Raw genomic sequence first — 20,046 nt, forward strand, 5'->3', positions numbered from 1 at the left:
GGTCTCTGAGTTGACCCAGCTCCCGGTGACTCCCCAACGTCAGGGGAGACGTGTGCTCCACAGGGTTTTCCACAGCTCCCCAGAAGCAGGCTTCCAGGACTTTCTTCCGCGGCACCTCTGGGTGGGCTCAAGCTTCCAGCCTTCTGGTTAGCAGCAGCCTAGGGCCGTAACCTTCTGCACCATCCGGGGACTCCTGAGCACTGCCTTTGTACAAAGAAGTATGCTGGGCTACGGACATCACGCTGGCAACATCTGCAGACCTGTTTTTACAGCGTTGACCATCGATGTCGAGGATAGCTCGGCGGTGTCATGGTGAGGAAGCCCACTCAAACCTCCTGGTCTTGTTGTCACCATTCCACGGACTTCCCGCTTTTGTCTGTGAGCATGGACCCCAGCATCCAAGTGGGACTGATTGAATTGGGTTCACTGTTGCCCCCCTCCCCCTGCCCCTGCCCCACCAGACCACCACCACCACCACCACCACCAGACATTGAAGTTTCCACACCCGTATCAGCGAATGCCTGGAAATAGGCATTTTCCTTTGTTATCACTGAAGGATGTCATACTGAGGTCGGCTGGGCCCTCATCCCATCTGAGTGGAATCTCAGAGGAGGGAAAACAGATCCAGGGACAGACCCCCAGGGGGAATGCCAAGTGAAGATGCATTGACAAGCAGCCAAGGAAAGCAATGTTTGCTCCACCAGGAGCTAGGAGAGGGGCAGGGAGCAGGTCCTTTCTCACAAAACCCGAGAGTAGCGGTTCTCAACCTTCCTCATGCCGCGACCCTTTCCTACAGGTCCTCATGTGGTGGTGACCCTCCAACCAGAACATTATCTTCCTTGCTACTTCGTCACTGTCATTTTGCTACTGTTATGAATCTTAATGTAAATATCTGTTATGCAGGATGTCTTTTCATTGTTACAAATTGAACGTAATAAAAGCATAGTGATTCATCACAAAACCAATATGTAATTATATGTGGTGAAAAATTTATTTCTAATGACAAACAAATGAAATGTTGTCTTGAAGCATGGTGTCGTGTGGGTCACAGTCTTCACGCCGGGTACTCGAGTGTAGGCATATCTGCATGCGGGCGGACCCACCTGTAGACGGATAGAGGAGCAGTGTCTCGGTTCCTAAGACCATCGGAAATATGTGCTTTACTGATGGTCTTAGGCGACCCCTGTGAAAGAGTCGTTCAACCCCCAAAGGGGTCATGACCCACAGGTTGAGAACCACTGGCCTCGAAGGAATCCACACAGCCCAAACCTTGATTTGGACTTCTAACCTGCACACGGTGAGACAAGACGTGTTCACACTTCACGGCCACTCTCTTGGTGCATTTATCACGGCAGCACCAGGAAGCTAAGACCCAGAGGGAGGCCTTGGTTGGGGGGAATGAGGTCTTCCTTTTGGCACACAGGGCTCTGAGGCCTCAGGGCCCAGGCTGATGCCAGGTCCCTCTGCCTGCCATCAGCTGTGCCCATGGGACAGAAGCCATTAGACCAAAGTTGCAGCACTGCCGTCACTTTGGCGCCGAGCAAATGAATGGATGAGTGAATGAATGAATGAGGGAGGTCTGACTCTAGGCAGGTGTGCAGAGTGAAGCTCTGGGCAGACCCAGCAACCAGGAGACAGGACACCTGCTCTGGCTCTGAGCCCTGCACCTGAGCCAGGCTGCCCTGCAGCACCCCACCCCCCACGACACGAGCATCCCAAGCTCCCAACAGGGGCAAGAGGAGGCAAGTACGGATGAAGCCCCTGCTCTCAGGGGTCAAGGTCAGCATGGAGGGACTTGGGCTCCAGAGGCGGTGGTGGGCACCCTTCAGATAAGCCAGATTGAATGTCAATGGCCCTGCCGGGGCTGGGCAGGCTGGGAAGGCAGACTGTTCCAGGCTGTCTTTGGGGGTGGTGTCATTTAGAGGTTCTTGAAATTTGTGTCTGTTGATAACGGTGATGAGCCATAAACATCCCCAAGTGAGGAATGTTAATAACAGAGAGGCATTTTTTAAGTGGCGGCTTTGGGGAGCCTTCCAGGTGTCAGCACCCACGGGGCGGCTGCTGTCACCGTCATATATCTGGAAAGTTATTCCAGGAAGGTCGCCCGGTGGCTCGATTGTCATGACATACAAAATATTTCAATTTTCCTGAACAGAGTTGGTGCTGGCATGCATGAATCTTTGTCTCGGATCCTTTTTATGTCTCCTTGTCTCTGGAGTCTGATCTCATGAGAACAGGAGAGGGCAGCTCGAAGGAGGGGCACAGGCTGTTGGGGGGCAGTTTCCCCCTCAGAGCTGTGACAGGAGGGGGTCAGGGGACAAGGATCCTCCTCTCCCACCACTGGTAATCCTAACCCCACTCCGCTATTCCAGCCAAGCTATTGAGTTGATCCAACTTCAGTGACTCCGAGTTTGTCAGAGAGAGAGCTGTTTTGCGGGATTTTCAGGAATAGATGGCCAGGCCTTTCTTCTGAGGCACCTCTATCCGGGAGCATGCAAGCTGTGAGTATTTTGTTCAGCAGCGGACTGCATTAAAGTTCTCAGCCTGAACCTTCTGGCCTTGAGACCCTGCTCACATTGTGACTTCTGCTAAGGTGCCCTCTCTGCCCACCGGCCTTGGGGGTGGGGCTGAACTTCAGTCTTGGCTGCCTTATTGCTCGTCTGGGTCTGAGACCCCATTGTGTGGGTGCAATTCACCACAGGCTTTCCTGGACCACGCCCCCCACTCCCACCCCGCTGGACAATGGGAATGCAACCTTGTTCTACTTGACTTGTCCTCAGTTTGTGACCACCTCCTGTGGACAAGCAACCTTTCATCTATGCTGCCTCCTGCTGCCTCTGTCCTCCTCTCCCGGATGGCTAGCCACCAATAGCGCTGAAAGCCCTGGCTCTGGCTTGGCCACCTCCCAGAAACCTGCGGGGCTTCCCCTGATGGACATGGTTCCTTGAGGGCACTGTACCAGCCTGGGAGGTCTTAGAGCCCTCACCCACCGCTCAGGAGGCCTGGCTGGGAGGAGGACTCTCTCTCACACCAGCCCTGGCTTTCCCACCAAGCAGGCAGAAGTGCCCAGTGTCTCCGTGCTCCCTCTGTCCCAGGCTGGTCTGGCTGGGTCTCTGCTGGGTGCCGTGAGGAAATGCAATGACTTCTAAGGTTGGGCTCCCAACTACAGGAAATGCACACACATGGAGGAAGACAGGCAGATGCAGGGGGGATGTGTAGTGAAGGTCCCAGGCTCTTTTTTGGGGGCGTGGCAGGGAGAGGAGCTCATGACAGGGTGGGAGAGGAGACCCTGAGGAGCACGCATCTCCTGGAGGAAGGGCAAGGGACCTGCCACTTTGCCACCACCATGCCTTGCTGCACTTGGGCCTCTCCCCTGACCTGCCTCAGTAACCTGAGGCGTGCAGCTACGTCCTGGGGGGCCTGGCACGTGACCCTGCACGGTCAGTTGTCTCTGCTTGCAGCGTGGCTGCTCCCAGGCCGGTGTCCCCGGCCCTGCCCTGAGAGGGTGTTGAGCAGGTCAGCCCAACAGGGCAGGGCTGGGAAGGGAGGGGCTTCGGCTCACATGTGCAGCAGGACAGAGGCCCACCGAGAGGGTAGGGAGGAAAGGGTTCAGGCAGGAGTGGCAGAGCAAGCCTCCTGGGGCCTGATCAGCAACCGGACTGCTCTGATCAGGTCTCAGCAAGGCTCCAAAGGGCTTTTGGCTCATCAGGTGCTCCCTGTTCCTGCTCCTTCACCTTCACCCTGATTGGGCCCCAGGAGAACTGACTCAGCGAGGAGATCTCAGCCCCTGTATCTCTCCTGGGCTGGGACCCCTTGGCCAAGACCCCCAACAGCAGGCTGGAGCCCTTTGGTCCAGCCTCCAACACTAGGCTGAAACCTGTTGGCCCAGACTCCCCAGCACAAGGCTGGGACCCCTTGGCTAAGACCCCAAGCTCTAGGCTGGAATTTCTTGACTAAGATCTCCCCTCAATCCCAGGCTGGGACCCCTTGGCCCAGACCCCTTAGGCAGGGCCAGCACAAGGCTGAGGCAGGTGAAGAAGTCACGGTGAGTATAAGGTTGAAGGCCCCCAGACGCCAGTGATCAAGGAAAATAATATTTTAATGCACTGTCCTAAAAATTATTAATGCAAAAAAATATCCCATGAGAAATGTCATGGATTGTGCACCCCACCCTCCCAAATCTGTGGCCACTTGACTAGGCTAGGATGACGGAATGATGTATTCACCCCCTTTTATCTTAGGAAGGAGCCCCGGCGGGGTAGTAGGTTCACATATTGGGCAGCTAACCACAGCCGCTCTGCAGGAGAAAGAAGCGGTTGTCTGTAAAGATTTACAACCTCAGAAACCCAGAGGGGGAAGTTCTACTCTGTCCTATAAAGTCACGTTGAGTCAGAATAGACACAGTAGCAGTGAGTGAGTTTATCTTATGAGATAAAAGGAAAGAGAGAAAGAGAGAGAAAGGAGCCCCAATATCACTTAGAAAGAAGAGCCAGGAGTGGAGCTGGTCTTTTGGACCCAGGGTCCCTGTGCTGAGAACTGCCTAGACTCAAGAGAAGATTGATTGCTAGACACACAGGGATCTCTGAGATCTTCAAGGTCTTACCAGTGTTGAAAGGAGACAAGGTCTCCTTTCAACAGACTTCAAACAACAAATACAACTAGAGATGGCAACAGACTTCAAACAACAAATACAACTAGAGATGGCATCCTAAATTTGGACTTCTTACACTGTGCAGAATAAATGACTGTTGGTTAGAGCCCTGCCTGTGGCATTTCTGTCACGGCAGCACGAGGTCACTAAGCTCAAATCCAAACCAAACTCACTGCCATCCAGTCCTTGCTCCCCCGTGGGTTTCTGAGACCGTCACTGTTCATGGGAGCAGAAAGCCCAGTCTTTCTCCTGAGCAGGTGCCGGTTTCCACTGCCAGTCATGAGGATCTCAGCCCAATGTATAACCACCACAAAGCAGGGCACCTCTAAGACCATGCAGCACATGTAAAAATCTAAAACAAAGACGGAAGAGCACTCCTCGGGGGTTGGGTGCTGACCCCTGACACCCAGCTCTGATCCCACAGCACCAACGAGGCCCCTGCCAGGTGCCCAGCACTGTCCTTGCAGGCTCCTCTCAACAGATGACGAAACAGGGGGTCTGAGAGGTGAGGAGATCTCCCCAGGACCACACAGATCATAAGGAGCAGAGCTTCGGGTCTCGCCCTGGTCTGGAGCCTCACTGCAACAGGGGCCCTCCCCTCTCAGCTGTGACCTCCTCCCAGGTTGTCTGACCCCTACTCTGGGCATCTTTGCCCATGGGATGGGGGAAGGGGAGTGCTCACAGGCCATGGAGAAAGAAAAGGAACCGCTTGGCTGGTGCTGAATCCTGCTTGTCTGGGGAGGAGGGGGCAGCACTGGCAAGTGTTGCATCCTATGGGGCTGGGGCTGCCTGGGGTCAGGGTGATGGACAAACCTCTCTGCCCAAGTTCCCTGCTTGCAGTGCTAGTGGGGGTCTCTAGGAGGGGCTTCTCACCCCATCACTTCTGACGGGCAGACAAACATCCTTTAGTCGTGAGGGATGCTCGCTGCACCCCAAGGTTACTGGGGGGACGTTGGGCAGAGGGGAGACTAAGGCTGGGTTGGTTCAGGGTACCACCCTGGTCTTGGCCATCATCACATCCCCAGGACCAAGAACAAATCTGTAAAAGCCCACCTATTCAGCCAGGACTGATGGCACAAACACAGATGGCAGCACGGAGGAGCCTGGCCCAGGGCCCCCACGCTCTGTGGGGCTCCCACAGCAGAGTTTTCAGAAGTAGATGGCTCGGCCTTTCTCGAGGCATCTTTCTTGCAGGCTGCACTGATAACTGCTTTCTTGGTCTCTGTCTGCAAGGTCTTTATTCATCAGACTAGCCGTGTGTACTTGCGAAGTCTCTCTGTCTCTCTCTGCGAACTGTTAACATGCCCCTTCTTGCCCCCAGTCCCCCGGCTGCATGCTTCAAGAAGGCAGGGGGCTGGCTGATCAAGGAGCTTCGCTGAGACTGGACTGTCCTGGTTCCGGCCTGAGGCTGCCGTCACAGTCTGACTAGCACAGAATGGTACATCCTCAGCGAGCAGGCGACTGAGCACCACTTCTTTCAACTCTTCCCTTTGAAAGAAGAGATGACGGCCTTCCAGAGGGGAGGTAGTCACCGCAATGGGGGAAGAGCTACTCTATTTTGATGGGAGTCCCTGTGGGACACGGTGGGTCAGCGCTCAGCTACCAGCAAAGGAGGGCAGTTCAGGTTCACCCAGAGGTGCCTTTGGAGAAAGATCTGGTGATCTACTTCCCGAACTCTGAGCCCTTGGAAACCCTGTGGAGCCCCGCTCTTCGCTGACCCACACAGGGTGAGGCCCCATGCGCCGAAGTCAAGGCAACGTCAACTGGTTTGGTTCTGGGTTTTCCTATATTCTGACCACAACCACAGGCCTGGGCCTGACCTGCAGACATGCCCTCTCATGTTCACCACTGCCCTGCGAGAGAGGGCCCCCTTGGCTTGATGGCAGAGGAACTGAAGGGTCAGAGAGGCAGTGACCTGCTCAAGGTCACACAGCCTGCAGGCTTGAGAGCGGTGGCTGGGACTCAGGACAGCTGACAGCGGAGTCTGGAGCTCTGAGGAGCTCAGCAAGGTCATCTGCAGACAAGCGGGACCCAGCTCCATCCCCGCTCTCCGCCCAGGTGTGCTGAGTGTCTGGCGGCAGCGGCTTACCCCTGCAGGGCTAGGCTGGGGCTCAGAGTTGGGCTGGAGGCCAGGGGTGGGCCCGCCTCCCTGCTGCCCCTGCTCCCGCTTTGATTTGCTGTTAACACCCAAAGTCGAGCGGAGCCTCATGAATCATTCATGCAGGCGCTCCTCCGAGATCATTATTTTGAGTGTTGAGTGTCAGGAAAACAGCGCCTGACGGGTAAACACGATGTCTGATGACAGAGCGCGATGGGGTGACCTGGCAGCCGGGCACCTGCCGCGCTGCGGGGAATTTTTAAACATTCAAAACCAAAAAAAGGCTAAGCTCAGAGATGAGCAGGCAGACTCATCGCTGAGTCCTGCTGTCCAGCTATGGAGATGGGAGGGGTGGGCAGGAGTAGGAGGAGACATCCTGTCTTCTAACAGGTGGTGACTTGCTCGGCATTGCAAACCCCCCCCCCCCACACACACACTCCCCCTGGCCTGCAGGGTGCCAGGCTCCGGTCCCCACTGTGCTACACAGTTCCTCAGTCAATCAGTGCTTGTCTTCACTTGCTCAGATAGAATTTCCCAACACAACATCTTTCTGGAAGAGACTACGGAGGGTCGAGCATCCATCTGCCACCCCCAGACGCCCACTGTCCCCTTCCCAAGGACCTTGCCAAGGGCCTGGCCTCTTCTTGAAGACCTTTGGTTCAACTGGCTGGCTGCCCTGTCCCCGCTCCCCCTGGTCTCTACCTGCGTCGAAGCCCTTTTCTAGCCAATGACAGGTTGTCGATAGCCGCGCTATCTGCATTACTTAAGCAGAACAAGGTGGACCTCTGTGGCACCCTTGGGCTCCACCGTCAGTTGATGGCCAGAGTGGAAGCTACAAGCAATTCGATTTCCTAAAGAAAATGAGACTCCGAGGGGCTGGGTATGGACCAAAGAGGGTCCTGCTGACCAGGTGGGTGTGGCTCTGTCCCTGCCATGAGTCTCACACGGAGCCTGCATGCCCCGCTCTGAGTGTGTGTGTGGGGGGGGGGGCATGGTGGGGAGGGCAGGCCCTCGTGTTCTCCAGTCCTGGGCCCAACTTCTCCCTCAGTCCTTCTCCAGTTCCTCTGGGCTCTGGCTTCCTGTAAGGAGCTGTGTGCTCAAGACAGCCCCACCCCCAGAAGTGGGTCCCTCTGGCATTGAGTATGCCCAGAAAACAGGGCTTGAAGGTGTCGACCATCTCCAGTTAACCCATGTCTGCAGGGCATTTTCTTGCTTCCTCTCTATCTATTAGAATCCTCTGCCAGGCCATGCCAGTCCGGTTGAGTGGCAGGTGCAGTGTGGGTGGGACTACAGCAGGAGGCCTCAGTCAGACATGGGCAGGAGAGCTGAAGTCTGCAGTCAGGACAGCATGTCCCTAGCCATGGCCCCTTAGCACAGAGACAGAGGATGGGGCCCCTGCAGGGGCCACATCCCGGTCCTCAAGCAATGGACCCCTTGACCCAGCTAATGACAAGGCCTCAAGGGGACCTAGGGTTGCTCAGAGTTGGGGAGGTCCTCTGAGGTCATCTAGTTTGCCTCTTGGCTGGTGCAAAGATTTTTCTTAACCCAAGTCCCAATGTGCTTCCCTAGAGGATCAACATTGATTTGTCCTCTGGGTCCTCACAGAATAGATCGCTGATCTCAGGGTATGGCAGCCATTCAAATATTTGTAGCTAGATCCCTTGTCACTCCTCCAGTTGCACATTGCCTACCCCCATCCATCCATCCTACCCCCACCCATCCATCCACCACCCATGCCTACCCTCATCCATCCATCCATCCATCCATCCATCCATCCATCCATCCATCCATCCATCTACCCATCCGTCCATCCATCCAGCCACACACCTTCCCACCCATCAACCTATCCACTGTTTGATCCACTCACAAATCAGTTCTCCCAGCCACTAACCAACCATCTGTGTACTTACACATGCTTTACCCTTCCCCTCATCCACTCACTTATCTTCCATCCTTCCATTCACTCATTCATATTCACATCCATCTTCTCATTCACTCATTCACCAATCCATTCATCCACCCACCCTATCTACCCATTCATCCAGGTGTCCATCCATCTATCCACACACCTGCCCACTCATCTGTTCACCCTTCCTTCCATCCACTCACCAATTTACCCACACATCTACCCATGTACCCTACCATCCATCCATCCATCCATCCATCCATCCATCCATCCATCCATCCATCCATACAGGAATCTATCTAGTCACTTACCTACCCAGCCAGCCAGCCACCTAGCTACATACTCATCTTCCATCCATTCATTTACCCACTTGCCCACCCATCCATTTACCCATCCATCCATCAGCTCACACATACATCCTTCCTTCTATGGAACAGGTAGGTACTGAGGGCCTGTTCTATGCTGCTACCACTCTGGGGATGGAGAGGCACAGTCTCTGCCCTCTAGGAGCTTCCTCTTGTGGCCGAGGCAGACAGAAAACCACACGGACAGTATAACCCCCATGCTAAAGTGTCTGCAGCTCAACATTCCCAGTTCCTCTCCCCGAGTCCTTCCAAGGATGCCAGCCCCCTTCACCCTGACCAACCTAGTCTGGATAGCTCCTAGACGGGACATGGGCCCCTCTGGCTCAGCGTCCAGAATTGCAGTGGACGTCATCTAGTCTAGACATAGTCCTCCCCAGCAGCTGGGGGAGGCCCCACCTGAGGACAGGGGATGGTTCTTTAGCCTACAGGGCCTGGCACGGTGGTCTATGTGGAGGTTTTGGGGTATGGGTGTGAAACCACTTCCTGCACCCCATTCCCTGGGGAAGAGGAAGGGTTGGTGCCACAAACACAAGGCATGCTCTTCCCCGCTCCCTCATAGATCCTGTCTGGTTGCACTAAAGAACACTTCTAACGCCCCCAGCGGGCTCAGTTGGGAAGTTCTCTGGGCCACTTTAAATCCCTGCTTGTGGCTGTACAGCACGCTGGTGGTAATTGCTCAAGAAAGCCCAGTGACAGCAGCGACAGCAAGCTTCTGGTTGTTTATCAGCCACAGGTAGGGGCCACTTTCATCACGCTGACCCTCAAGAAAAGATAAAAGCCGGAGAATTGATCTGAGCCTCTATTGTGGAAGTGTCGCTGTCAATGGCACGCAGGTTCCACTTGAAAGGAGTTATCTCCTGGCGTGTGCTGTCGGGGGGATGGGAGGGGCAGGTAGCTGTTGGGGCCCAGGCCTTTCCCCACCTTCCCTGGTGAGCTTGCAGCAGCCCACGGCCTTGTGCCTCTGGCATCATCCCTAGGGGCCCCAGGGCAGTACACATGGTTAACAGCTTGGCTACTAAGGGTAAGGCTGGAGGTTCGAGGCCATCCGGAAGTGCCAACTTCTGAAAAACCCCTGATTGAAATCCCCGTGGAGCCCCGTTCTTTTCTGACACCCACCGGTTGCCGTGAGTGGGAAGTTGAGGGTCCCCCCTGGATGGGGCTGGGGGACTGGGTCCCTGGGCTTGTGTGGGCTCTTTCTTGCTTCAAGACCAGTGTATGGGGGTCTGTCCAGTGACTCTGCTGACCACCCTGTTCCCTTTCCCCTGCAGCCTAAACAGTGGGGCCTCCTCATTCTCTGTTTTGGGTCTTGGGTGGCATGACTTTGAGGACACAGGAGTTCTGATTGCTGAAGCCTGCCACCAAGCTTCCCGGAGGACCAGGCAGGGGCCAGAACCACAGTGTTCAGAGCCCAGGATGCTGGCAGGGAAGGGCCGAGGACACTCCCCACAGGAAACTCCCTGTCAGACACCCTGGGGCTGCCAAGCTCAGGGCCAGTTCCCTCCTCCTACCACGTAGGGCTTGGTCTCACAGTTCACAGTCAGCAACTGTGGATCATAAGCAAAGCTCTTGTCCTCACAGCTCAACAAGCAGTGTTCTGGATGCGACCCCAGGCTAAGCCAGCCATCTCATCTCATCTTGCGCTTGCTCTCGCCCCAGGGGCAGGAGCTGTCCTCTCTCTCTCTGCTTCTTCCTATGCCCACAGAACACAACGCCAGCCTCACAATTGTTCCCAGACTCAAGCTGTGGTAGTTGCTACATAATTTCGTGTCAACTTGAAGTGTTGGGATGGTGTGGAGTCCAGCCTGTCAATCAGGTCACAGCCTGATGGTGCCTTCTTGGGTGTGACCTTCTTATAAGGAGAGTTCTGGGAACCTCCCCCTCTCCCTGCTTCACCTTCCTGCTCTAGGGTCCCTCTGAGATGTGCCTGAGCCCCGTGAGGAACTGCACTATTGGATCCATGGGGCTCTGCCCCCACCGGCCTGCATTCTGCATCACTGCATGTGGCTGTGGGAGTCTGAAGCGGGGTTTATGGACTAGTACCATACTTATGAACTCGTATTGGGCTTATGGACTTTATCTGGACTGAGCTGGGATGTTTTCCTGATATATAACATACACACACACACACACACACACACACATATAACTCTTACACATATATGAGTGTCACTGGATTCGTTTCTCTAGTCAACTCGGTCTAACACACAAGCCTATTTTTTCAGACTCTGTGTCAATCCATCTCGTTGAAGGCCTTCCTCTTTTTCGTCACCCCTCTGCTTTTCCAAGGCCTCACCTGACAACATGTGGAAAGGATGAGACACAGCCTTTTGTATGGCAGCACACTACGTGTCATAGAAAACTTGCCTTTCTTCAGGGTACAACTTGGTAATGGTAATGACATCCATCACGTTGAGCACCCGTCACCCTCTCCTTCCGCAACTCTCCCATCTTCCCAAGCAGAAACGCAGTACCCCATAAGCATTCAGGCCCCACTTCCCCTTCCACCTCCAGTCGGCTTTCCATCTCAGGGCGCTTGTCTAGTGAAGCTATTTCACGTCAGTGGGACCGTGCAGCCTGGTCCTTTCGTGGCCTGTCATTGCACGCAGCACGGGGTTGGGAAGGCTTATCTGTGCCGTGGCATGCATCGGGACTCTGTTTCTCTGTCTGGCTGAGGAGTCTGCTTCTTTGTGTGGACAGGCCACACCGTGTTTATCCACTTGCCTGTGGAGGGGTAGTGCTTCTGCTTTGAAGCGGGGAAAGCAGAAGCTCAGAGAGTCGTGGAACTGGCCACGGGGCCTGCATAGCTAGCAGGTGGAGGTGCCAAGACTGGCCTCTAGCTTGTCTGAGTCCCTGGCTCCGGGAGGAGTTCTTGTATTGCTGCTTTGCAGAAGCCTCGAGAGGTGCTCACGGGGAACCTGTGGATCAAGGGGCAGCCTTGCCGCATACATTTCAACTCACTGTGAAGAAAGCCAAAGTCCTCACTACTGCACCGATAGGTAACACCCTGATAAACCGAGAAGAGATTGCATTGGCCAAGGATTTCATCTTGCTTGATCTTCATGGAAGCAGCAGTCAAGGGATCAAATGAGGCACTGCACTGGGCAAATCTGCTGCGCAGCCCTCTTTCAAGGGTTGGAAAGCAGGGATGTTACTTGAGGACTAAGGTGCGTCTGAACCGAGCCTTGGCATTTTCAGTCCCCTCCTATGCTGGTGAAAGCTCTTCCTGCAATACGGGAGACTGAAAAAGAATAGCTGCGTTTGGCTGACGTTGTGGGCAAAGAGTCCGGCAAGTACCACCGACGGCTAAGACAACAAAGAGGCCTGTCTGCAGAAGACAATCAGAGAGCACTGTAGAAACAAGGAGGGTGGGACTTCATCTCACATACTTTGGACATGTTGTCAGGAGAGACCAGTCCCTGAGGAAGGACACCATGCTTGGTACAGTCGAGGGGCAGTGGCAAGGAGGAAGACCTGCCACAAGCTGAGTCGACACAGTGGCTACAACAATGACCTGGGACCCAACAACGATTAGGAAGATGGCCCTGCATTTTGTGGTGTTGTAGGGAGGTCTACTCTGAGTTGGGCTTGACGGCACCTAACAACAACAACAACAACAAGGAGGTGCCCTGGTGGCATCGTGGGGTTACACATTGAGCTGCTAACCGCAGTCTGCTCCCGTACAGATGTACAGCCTCAGAACCCCAAAGAGACAGTTCTACTCTGCCCGAGAGGGTCGCCAGCAGCTGGAATCAACTTGGTGTTAGTGAGTTTGAGTTGAGTTAGCGAAGGAGCCTGGAGCCACAAGTAGGCGAACCGGACGCTTGCGATCGCAAAGAGGATAAAGATGCCAACACAGATGGCTGCCCGGAACTCACAGAAAATGAAAGGTTGAGAGGCTGATCCTGGGGACCAGGCCAGGCCCCCACGTCCTGCAGGCAGAGCCTAGTCCATGATCAGCTGGGGGACCCTGAGGTCTTGGGAGTGTGGCCTGCAGAGGTCACTTCTGCTTCTTCAGGAGTCACTGAGGGCCATCGCTGCCTGTCTTTCACAGATGGAGACACGAGTGGGGTCCCGGGGTGGGGTCACGTCGAAGGGGCCGCATCAGTTGGAGAGCGTCCACAGCTGCAGGCTGAGCCTTTCCATCCAAAGGCACCTATGGAGCCAGCAAACCAATCAAAGCATGGGGCATGGAGCTTGCCAGACCTGGCTGTCCTTGGCAGGCGAGGGTCAATTCGGCCTTAGAGGAAAGGCAGACAGGGCCCATGGTGCAGGGACCTCGAGGCCCTAAGAAGCCCACACCTCTGCTCAAGTGGAGACGGTGGGCAGGGGGATGGCCCTCAGAAATCTGAGTGCTTATGGATGGAGGGAAGGTGACCTGCAGGTAGGAGCAGGCATGGGGGCCTGGGGAGATCCTGGAACATTCTGGATCACAAGGTTTGTTCAAGTCAAGTCCCCCAGCTGATCATATTGCACTCTGGACTAGGCTCTGCCTGCAGGACGTGGGGGCCTGGCCTGGTCCCCAGGGTCAGCCTCTCAACCTATCATCTTTTATGCCCCAGGTCTAGTTAGTGTTGGGCATGGGCCCCTCATTTACACTGGTGGGGGCTAAGACAGCTTGACTCTCCACACCTCGGTTGAGGATGAAGGCACCTGCCCTATGCCCCATACTTGGTGGGATCCGGGTGGGTGGTACAGACAGCCCCCCCCCCCAACCAAGCTGTTCTGAGTTATGCTAACTCTATCTGTACCCACTGCTCCACTTTGTCTCCCCGCGACCACAGTTGCCTCGTTACCTACTGCACGGGCCTCTCACTGGTGCCCGTCCATCTCCAGGGACAAAGGCAGTAGAGAGGGACTGGCAGCATGCAGGCTGGCCTGCCAGTTCGTTGCTCCTGATGCTCAGGGACCCCAGGACACTGGGGAGACCCACGCTTCCCTTCCTTAGCACCTGTCCCACGGCCAGCCAGGTCTGCAACAGGGCCACCCAGACCTGACCACCTCTTCCTCCTTCCGGGGCCACCTGTGCTTATTTTAAGCAGACCCCTTAACTCTCTGGAAGGTTGGCAGGGAAGGGGGGTGGCTCTTGGGTGGGAAGGGATGCCTTTGAGTGGGAGAACCTGCCCCAGGGGCCTAAGGTCCTTGTTCTGGCTCAGCACCACTACAGCTGCCAACTCCCATCTGTGGCCTCAGGTTCTACAGCTGGGGACTGGGGACGGAAGGGTGACTGCAGGCCCTTCTGGCACCAGCACTGAGCCTGTCTTGGGGGACACAGGGTGTCAGGGCACCTTGCACGTCCCTGGATATCAGAATCGCTCCAGAAGCAGCCTGAGCTTCACTCCCGGGAGCCCCAGGCAGCCTGGGACTCTGCATGTTTCACAGGCCCCTGCGGTGCTGATAGGAGCCCCGGTGGCCCAGAGGGATAAGTGAGGGGCTGCTAACAGCAGAGTCTGTGGTTCAAATCCACCAGCTACTCCTCAATAGAAAATGGGCTCTGTCGGCTCCCAGACAGATTTCAAGATGCGGGAAAGCCTTAAGGAGCCGTTCCATGCCATCCTGTGGGGTCACCAGGCGTCGGGATTGCTTGGCAGAGGTGAGTTGGGTTTGGAGATGCCGATGCGATGGAGGCCCTAACCCCTCCTCAAAGCAGACACTGTGGGTAGGCACAAAGTCAACTGCTGATTAAACCCCAGGGCACAGGAGGCCTTCCTGGAGTGTCTGAGTTGCCTATGCTGGGCTTCCCAGTGCAGGTGTGAAAATGGGGCCAGGTAATTGAGGGACAGGCCGGGTGGGTCAAAATACAGACCAGCAGATTTGGTTCTGAGACCCTGCTCTGACCCCTGCAAGGTCTACAACCTCCTCTGTTCCCCCATTGCTGCCAGGCTAACCCTACCTGGCCACTCACAAGCTGCCCCCCCACCCTTTTCCTGCCCCCCTGAGAGGCAGTCTGACCATTTATAAAATGAAGACAGTCCTGTGCTGCAGCCCACCAGGTGGGGCTGGTATGAAGACTACATGAACAAACTGTGTGCAGTGCTCGGAACCCCAGGACAGGGCACCCCAAACGTGCTGGGCCCCGTGACGGCCCACCTCCAAGCCAGCTCCCGTGGGGCCCTGTGAAGAAATGGCCACCCACCTTCTTCGTTTTGAAGAAGGACCCAAATTAAGGCGCTAAGTTTATACATTAATTTTGCTACAGACGGGAGAATTTAAATAGCTTTCTAAAAGGTAGTTTTACAAAACCGGCTTTTTGATGCTCCATTAAAAGGCCCCCTCTGCCTTGGAATCTCTGCAGCTGCCAAAAATACTATGAAAATTACTAAAACGCAGTCAGGCTGCCTCTGAGAGGGGCTGCCAACTCCACGCAAGTCATGGGAAACGTGGTCACAGTGGATTTGGAAACACAGGGCGCAGAGCTTCATCCTTAGGGCCCTCTGGGAGCCTGGGCGGTGTCTTCCTGGGAACTGGAGGTCCATGGCGGAGGAGAAGGGTGGGAGCGGGGCACCCTGGGCCACAGGAACACCCCCCCCCATTTGGTTTGTGGAACTTGGTGGGCCAGTTTCCCCATCTCCTGTCTCTCTTCTCGTGACCTCTAAATGTTGGGGTGCCCTTGGGTTCATGCTGGGCCCCTTTCTTCCTGGGTGACCCCACCAGTCTGACATTCAGTTCTCTAAGTCCTACCTTAAGTCCTGAGTTCTTTGGACCAGATTCCGAAACTGCAGAAAGACAGTTGCCACAGAGCCGGGTCTGACTCCTGGTAATTCCCTGTGTGTCCATCTGAGTCCAGCTGTGGTTATAGGTTTTCAGTGACTGATATCTGGGGAGTAGATTCCCAGGTGCCTCTGGGCAGACTTGAACCTCAATCTTGCTGTTAGCAGCCGAGCATGGTAACTATCTCATCATGGGGGACCTTCACATTCACAGAACCCCCTCCTACGAGACCTCTCCACTTGGATGCACTTTGCCAACACTACGGACCAAAGGGAACTTTTGACCCTCCTAGCCCATCCCCACCCTGACCAGGAGCTGCCAGAAATTCAGGCCGGATTCAGAAGAGCACGCGGAACAAGAGGTAGCATTGCCGATGTCAGATGGGTCTTGGCTCAAAGCAGAGCGTCCCAGAAAGACATTTCCCTGTGTCACTGACTATGCAAAGGCATTCGTCATGAACTCCGGATGACCATGAGAGGACTGAGAACCCCCGAACACCTCATTGTGCTCATGAGGAACCTGTCCATGGATCAAAAGGCATTTGTGTGAACCCAAGAAGGGATTATTGCACGATTTAAAATCAGGAAAGGCACGTGTCAGGATTGTATCCTCTCGCCATCCTTGTTCTATGTATGCTGAGCAAATCATCAGAGCAGCCGGCTTATATGGAGAAGCGTACAGTGTCAGGACTGAAGGAAGGCTTATTAGCGACCTGAAGTTTGCAGATGACCCAAACTGGCTTGCTGAAAGTGAGGTGGCCTTGAAGCACTTGCTGATGGAGACCAAGGACTGCTGCTTTCAACATGGATTACAACCCAAGGCAGGAAGACCCACATCCTGACAGCTGGACCAATAGGTAAGTAACATCATGATCAATGGAGAAAAGGTCAAAGTTGACAAGGATGTTGTCTTACTCGGATCCAGAATTAATGCTCATGGAAGCAGCAGTCAGGAGATCACAAGACAGATTGTGGTCGGTGAATCTGCTGCACCTCTTTAGAGTATTAAAGAGTAAGGATGTTTCTTCAAGGACAAGGTGCTGGAGACGGAATAAAGAAGACCTTAGGAGAAGGGATGCCTTTGAACGGTGGCGCTGGAGAAGAATAGTGAAAGTCCCGTGGACGCTACAAGGACAAACAGATCTGTAGTGGAAGAAGGCAGGCCAGAGTGCTCCTTAGAGACAAGGATGGCGAGACTTGGTCTTCCATACTTTGGACATATGGTCAGCAGAGACCAGTCCCTGGAGAGGACATTGCGTCACTACAGTGGAGGGGCAGTGACAAAGGGAAGGTCGTTGACGAGATGGACTGACACTGGCTGCGTCGACGGCTCAGGCGTGGGACCAACGGTGAGGATGGCGTGGGACCCGCGGTGTTTAGTTCCGTCGTCGTGCGCGAGGTGGTTCTGGGTTGCAGCCACCTCGACGGCACCGAACAAGGACAGCCTGTCCTCAGTGCCCTTGTCTGTGTAAGTGGTGCCACCAGCCGCTCAGCGCAGACGCCGAGACTCTCCTAGCTGCCTGGACTCCTGTTTGCCTTAACCTTACATCCAGCCCATCGGCAGATTGCCACCCCCACCCCTACGCCCACCCTGCTCAAAGCAGATCTTCACAGACTTCTGTCCACTCCCCATCCTCCTGCCTTTCCATTAGAACCCACTTACCCAGGGCAGCCGGAGGGAGCCCTTACCACACACCGGTCAGGCCTGTCACAGGCCTGCTTAGAGGGCCCCACGGACTGCCGGGCCCTTGGAGTGAAATCCACACTCCGCTGAGCTCCGGCCGCCTGTCGTTCCTCCTCGTCCCTCTCCCTCCGGCTCCCTGCATCTCAGCCCCAAGCTTTCTTTTCCCGTCCTTCCTTCTTCCTTCCAGCCTCAGGGCCTTTGCACTAGTGGGTCCGCCTGGAGCGCTCTTGCCCCAGGTCTTCACAGGGATGCTTCTTTGTTATCCCATCCCTCTGCGGAGAGTCCCCCATAGACCTTCCTCCAACTTCCCAGGTTTCCTGTCCCCCAGATGTCAGGTCCCTGAGAGCAGGGCTCGGCACATGCCCTCCGAGGAGCAGACCTTGATGAACAAGGAAACGAGGCTGGGGTTCCAGAAACCCCAGCGTGACTCCCCCCTACGCCTGTGCCCTTTGCTCCTCCACTGAGAAAGCCCAGGCCCGCAGGATGCCCCGGCCTTTGCTGAGTTCCTGGAAGCAGGCAGGCATTACAAGTGGCAGGTCCCAGACATGGAAGTGGCCCAGAGTAACCTTCGAAGGCTTGGACGGCAGTGCCTGCTTCACAGAGGTGTCTGGACACAGCCACTGGAAACCTGTTTTAGACCGAAGGTGTCCCTTAAACCACATGCTGGGTCATTAACCCAGAATCTCATCTGGGAATAGAGGCCATAGGACTGTCAAGCCAAACTTCAAACTCAGTGCCGCCGACTTGATGCTGACTCACAGGGACCCTATAGGACAGGGGAGGCCTGCCCCTGTGAGACTCTGGGGCTGTGACCCCTTATGGGGATAGAAAGCCCTGTCTTTCTCCCATGGAGTGACTGGTGGCTTTGAACTGCTGATCTTGAGGTTAGCAGCCCAACACATAACCCCTGTGCCACTGGGGCTCCTATGGGAGAACTGTAAGGTGTGCTTTGCACCTGTTCACTTTGGAGATAGGAAAGGAGCAGATTAGACTTAGGGAAGCACGCACCCATGGAAGAAAGAGACCCCGCGTGGAGATGCTGAGAATGGCTCCAGAGGAGCTGAGAGGGGATGCCCCCCTTCCCGCCACCCCACGCAGCCGGAGAGTGCCTTCCCAGAGCCCCGAGTCTGACCTGCCAGCCTCCTCAACGACGCTGAAGTCACCAGCTCCAGCTCTCTGGGCCAGCAGCACTAGCCAAGACAAGGCCTACCTCCACCTACAGCTGTGCGATCCCAACAAGGTCCTTCCCTGCTGTGTCCTCCCAGCGGTGTGGCAGTGTCCACCGAGGCTAGCTGCATTCTGTGAGTCCCGAGGTGCCCAGCGCCTGAGCCTGTCACTAGCCTTACGGACATGAGACCAAGGCTTGTGAGTTAGGAGAAGGCACAGAGAATCCAGGAGCACCGCCCGCCCCCGCCCCAATTTCCCCCAGCGCCCAGGTCCCCTGCCCTTGATACTGACAAAAATTCTTGGTGCCCTGGGGGGGTCTGGTGCACGTTCCACATGGGAAGGTGGCCAGGCTAGGCTTTTCGCATGACCCGGTTCCCTTCAGGTCCCTGTCCTGGGGACTGGGGATGCCCAGGGGACGCTGGCCCAGCCGAGTGTCCCAACCCTGCATCGATCAGCAATTCCATCCTTCCAGACTACTCTTCTCATTAGAGCCGAAAGGCTGGGCACGGAGATCATGAGCCCGGGAACGTCAGCGGGTGGAGGACGTGTGGCTTGGGCTCATCCTTTGTGCTAGGACGGTGACAGGAGGACAAGAGGCAAGAGTGAAGGGGCCTCTCGGGGGAGGTGTGCTGTGCCGAGACCTCAGTGACCAGACAGGCAGCCTGGGGAGTGTCAGGGAAGGTGTCCAGAGAGAGTGTATGACAGGAGCAAAGCTGTGTGTGTGTGTGTGTGTGTGTGTGTGTGTGTGTGTGTTGGTGGGGGAAGGGACACATGTGGCCTGTTTGTAGGGAGGAGAGTGGAGCAGCCGGGCTGGGGCTGGGGCATCTCAAACCAAGGTGAGAGAGGTCAGAGACAAGACGGAGGGGCAGGTAGAGGCCACATTGCACGGGGCCCGTCGATTTTGGCCAGCGTGAGCAGAAATGGACTCAACCAGAGTCATTTGGACTAGGCTTTTAATCTGAGCAGGCGACAAGGGAGGTGTATTAGTTATAACGAAAATACTTGCAGTGGGAACTACCTTCTCACAGGGTGGGGGCTGGAGGTCCAAATCCCGAGCGGAGGCTCCAGGTGGCAGCACTCCCTCTAGGGGTTCTGAGGGAAGGTCCTCGTCTCCTTTCAGCTGATCTTCCTCACTCACTGAGCAACCTTCCCCTGGCATCTCTCTCCCCCACCTGTGCGCCCTTGCTCCAGTGCGCAGCCTGCTCATTGTGCGTCTCCGAGGGAGTAGGTTGGAGACCCACCCAGTGCAGACGTGGCCTCACCAAGCAAACCCTAGCGGCATGGAGGTTATGTTTGGGGCTGCTAACCAGAAGGTCAGTCGTTCAAACCCACCTGCCACTCCTGGGGAGAAAGAGGGGAATTACTACTTCCGTAAAGAGGTGTGGTGTCGGAAACTCACAGAGGCAGCTCTAGCCAGTCCTAGAGGGTCTCTGTGAGCCAGCATCCATCGGCTTGGTGGCAGAGAGGA

The 20,046-nt window shown here is 55.5% G+C and overlaps 1 protein-coding gene across 1 annotated transcript in view; it reads right to left on the reverse strand.

Moving 5' to 3' along the window:
• The window catches only part of CAMTA1 (calmodulin binding transcription activator 1), a 1,095,522-nt gene that overhangs the window by 152,006 nt on the left and 923,470 nt on the right, over positions 1-20,046 (reverse strand). The window lies entirely within an intron of this gene.

Source organism: Echinops telfairi, unplaced genomic scaffold (genome assembly GCF_000313985.2).
Source record: "Echinops telfairi isolate 266 unplaced genomic scaffold, ASM31398v2 ScPeMD7_7457;HRSCAF=8495, whole genome shotgun sequence".
Classification (NCBI taxonomy): Eukaryota; Metazoa; Chordata; class Mammalia; order Afrosoricida; family Tenrecidae; genus Echinops; species Echinops telfairi.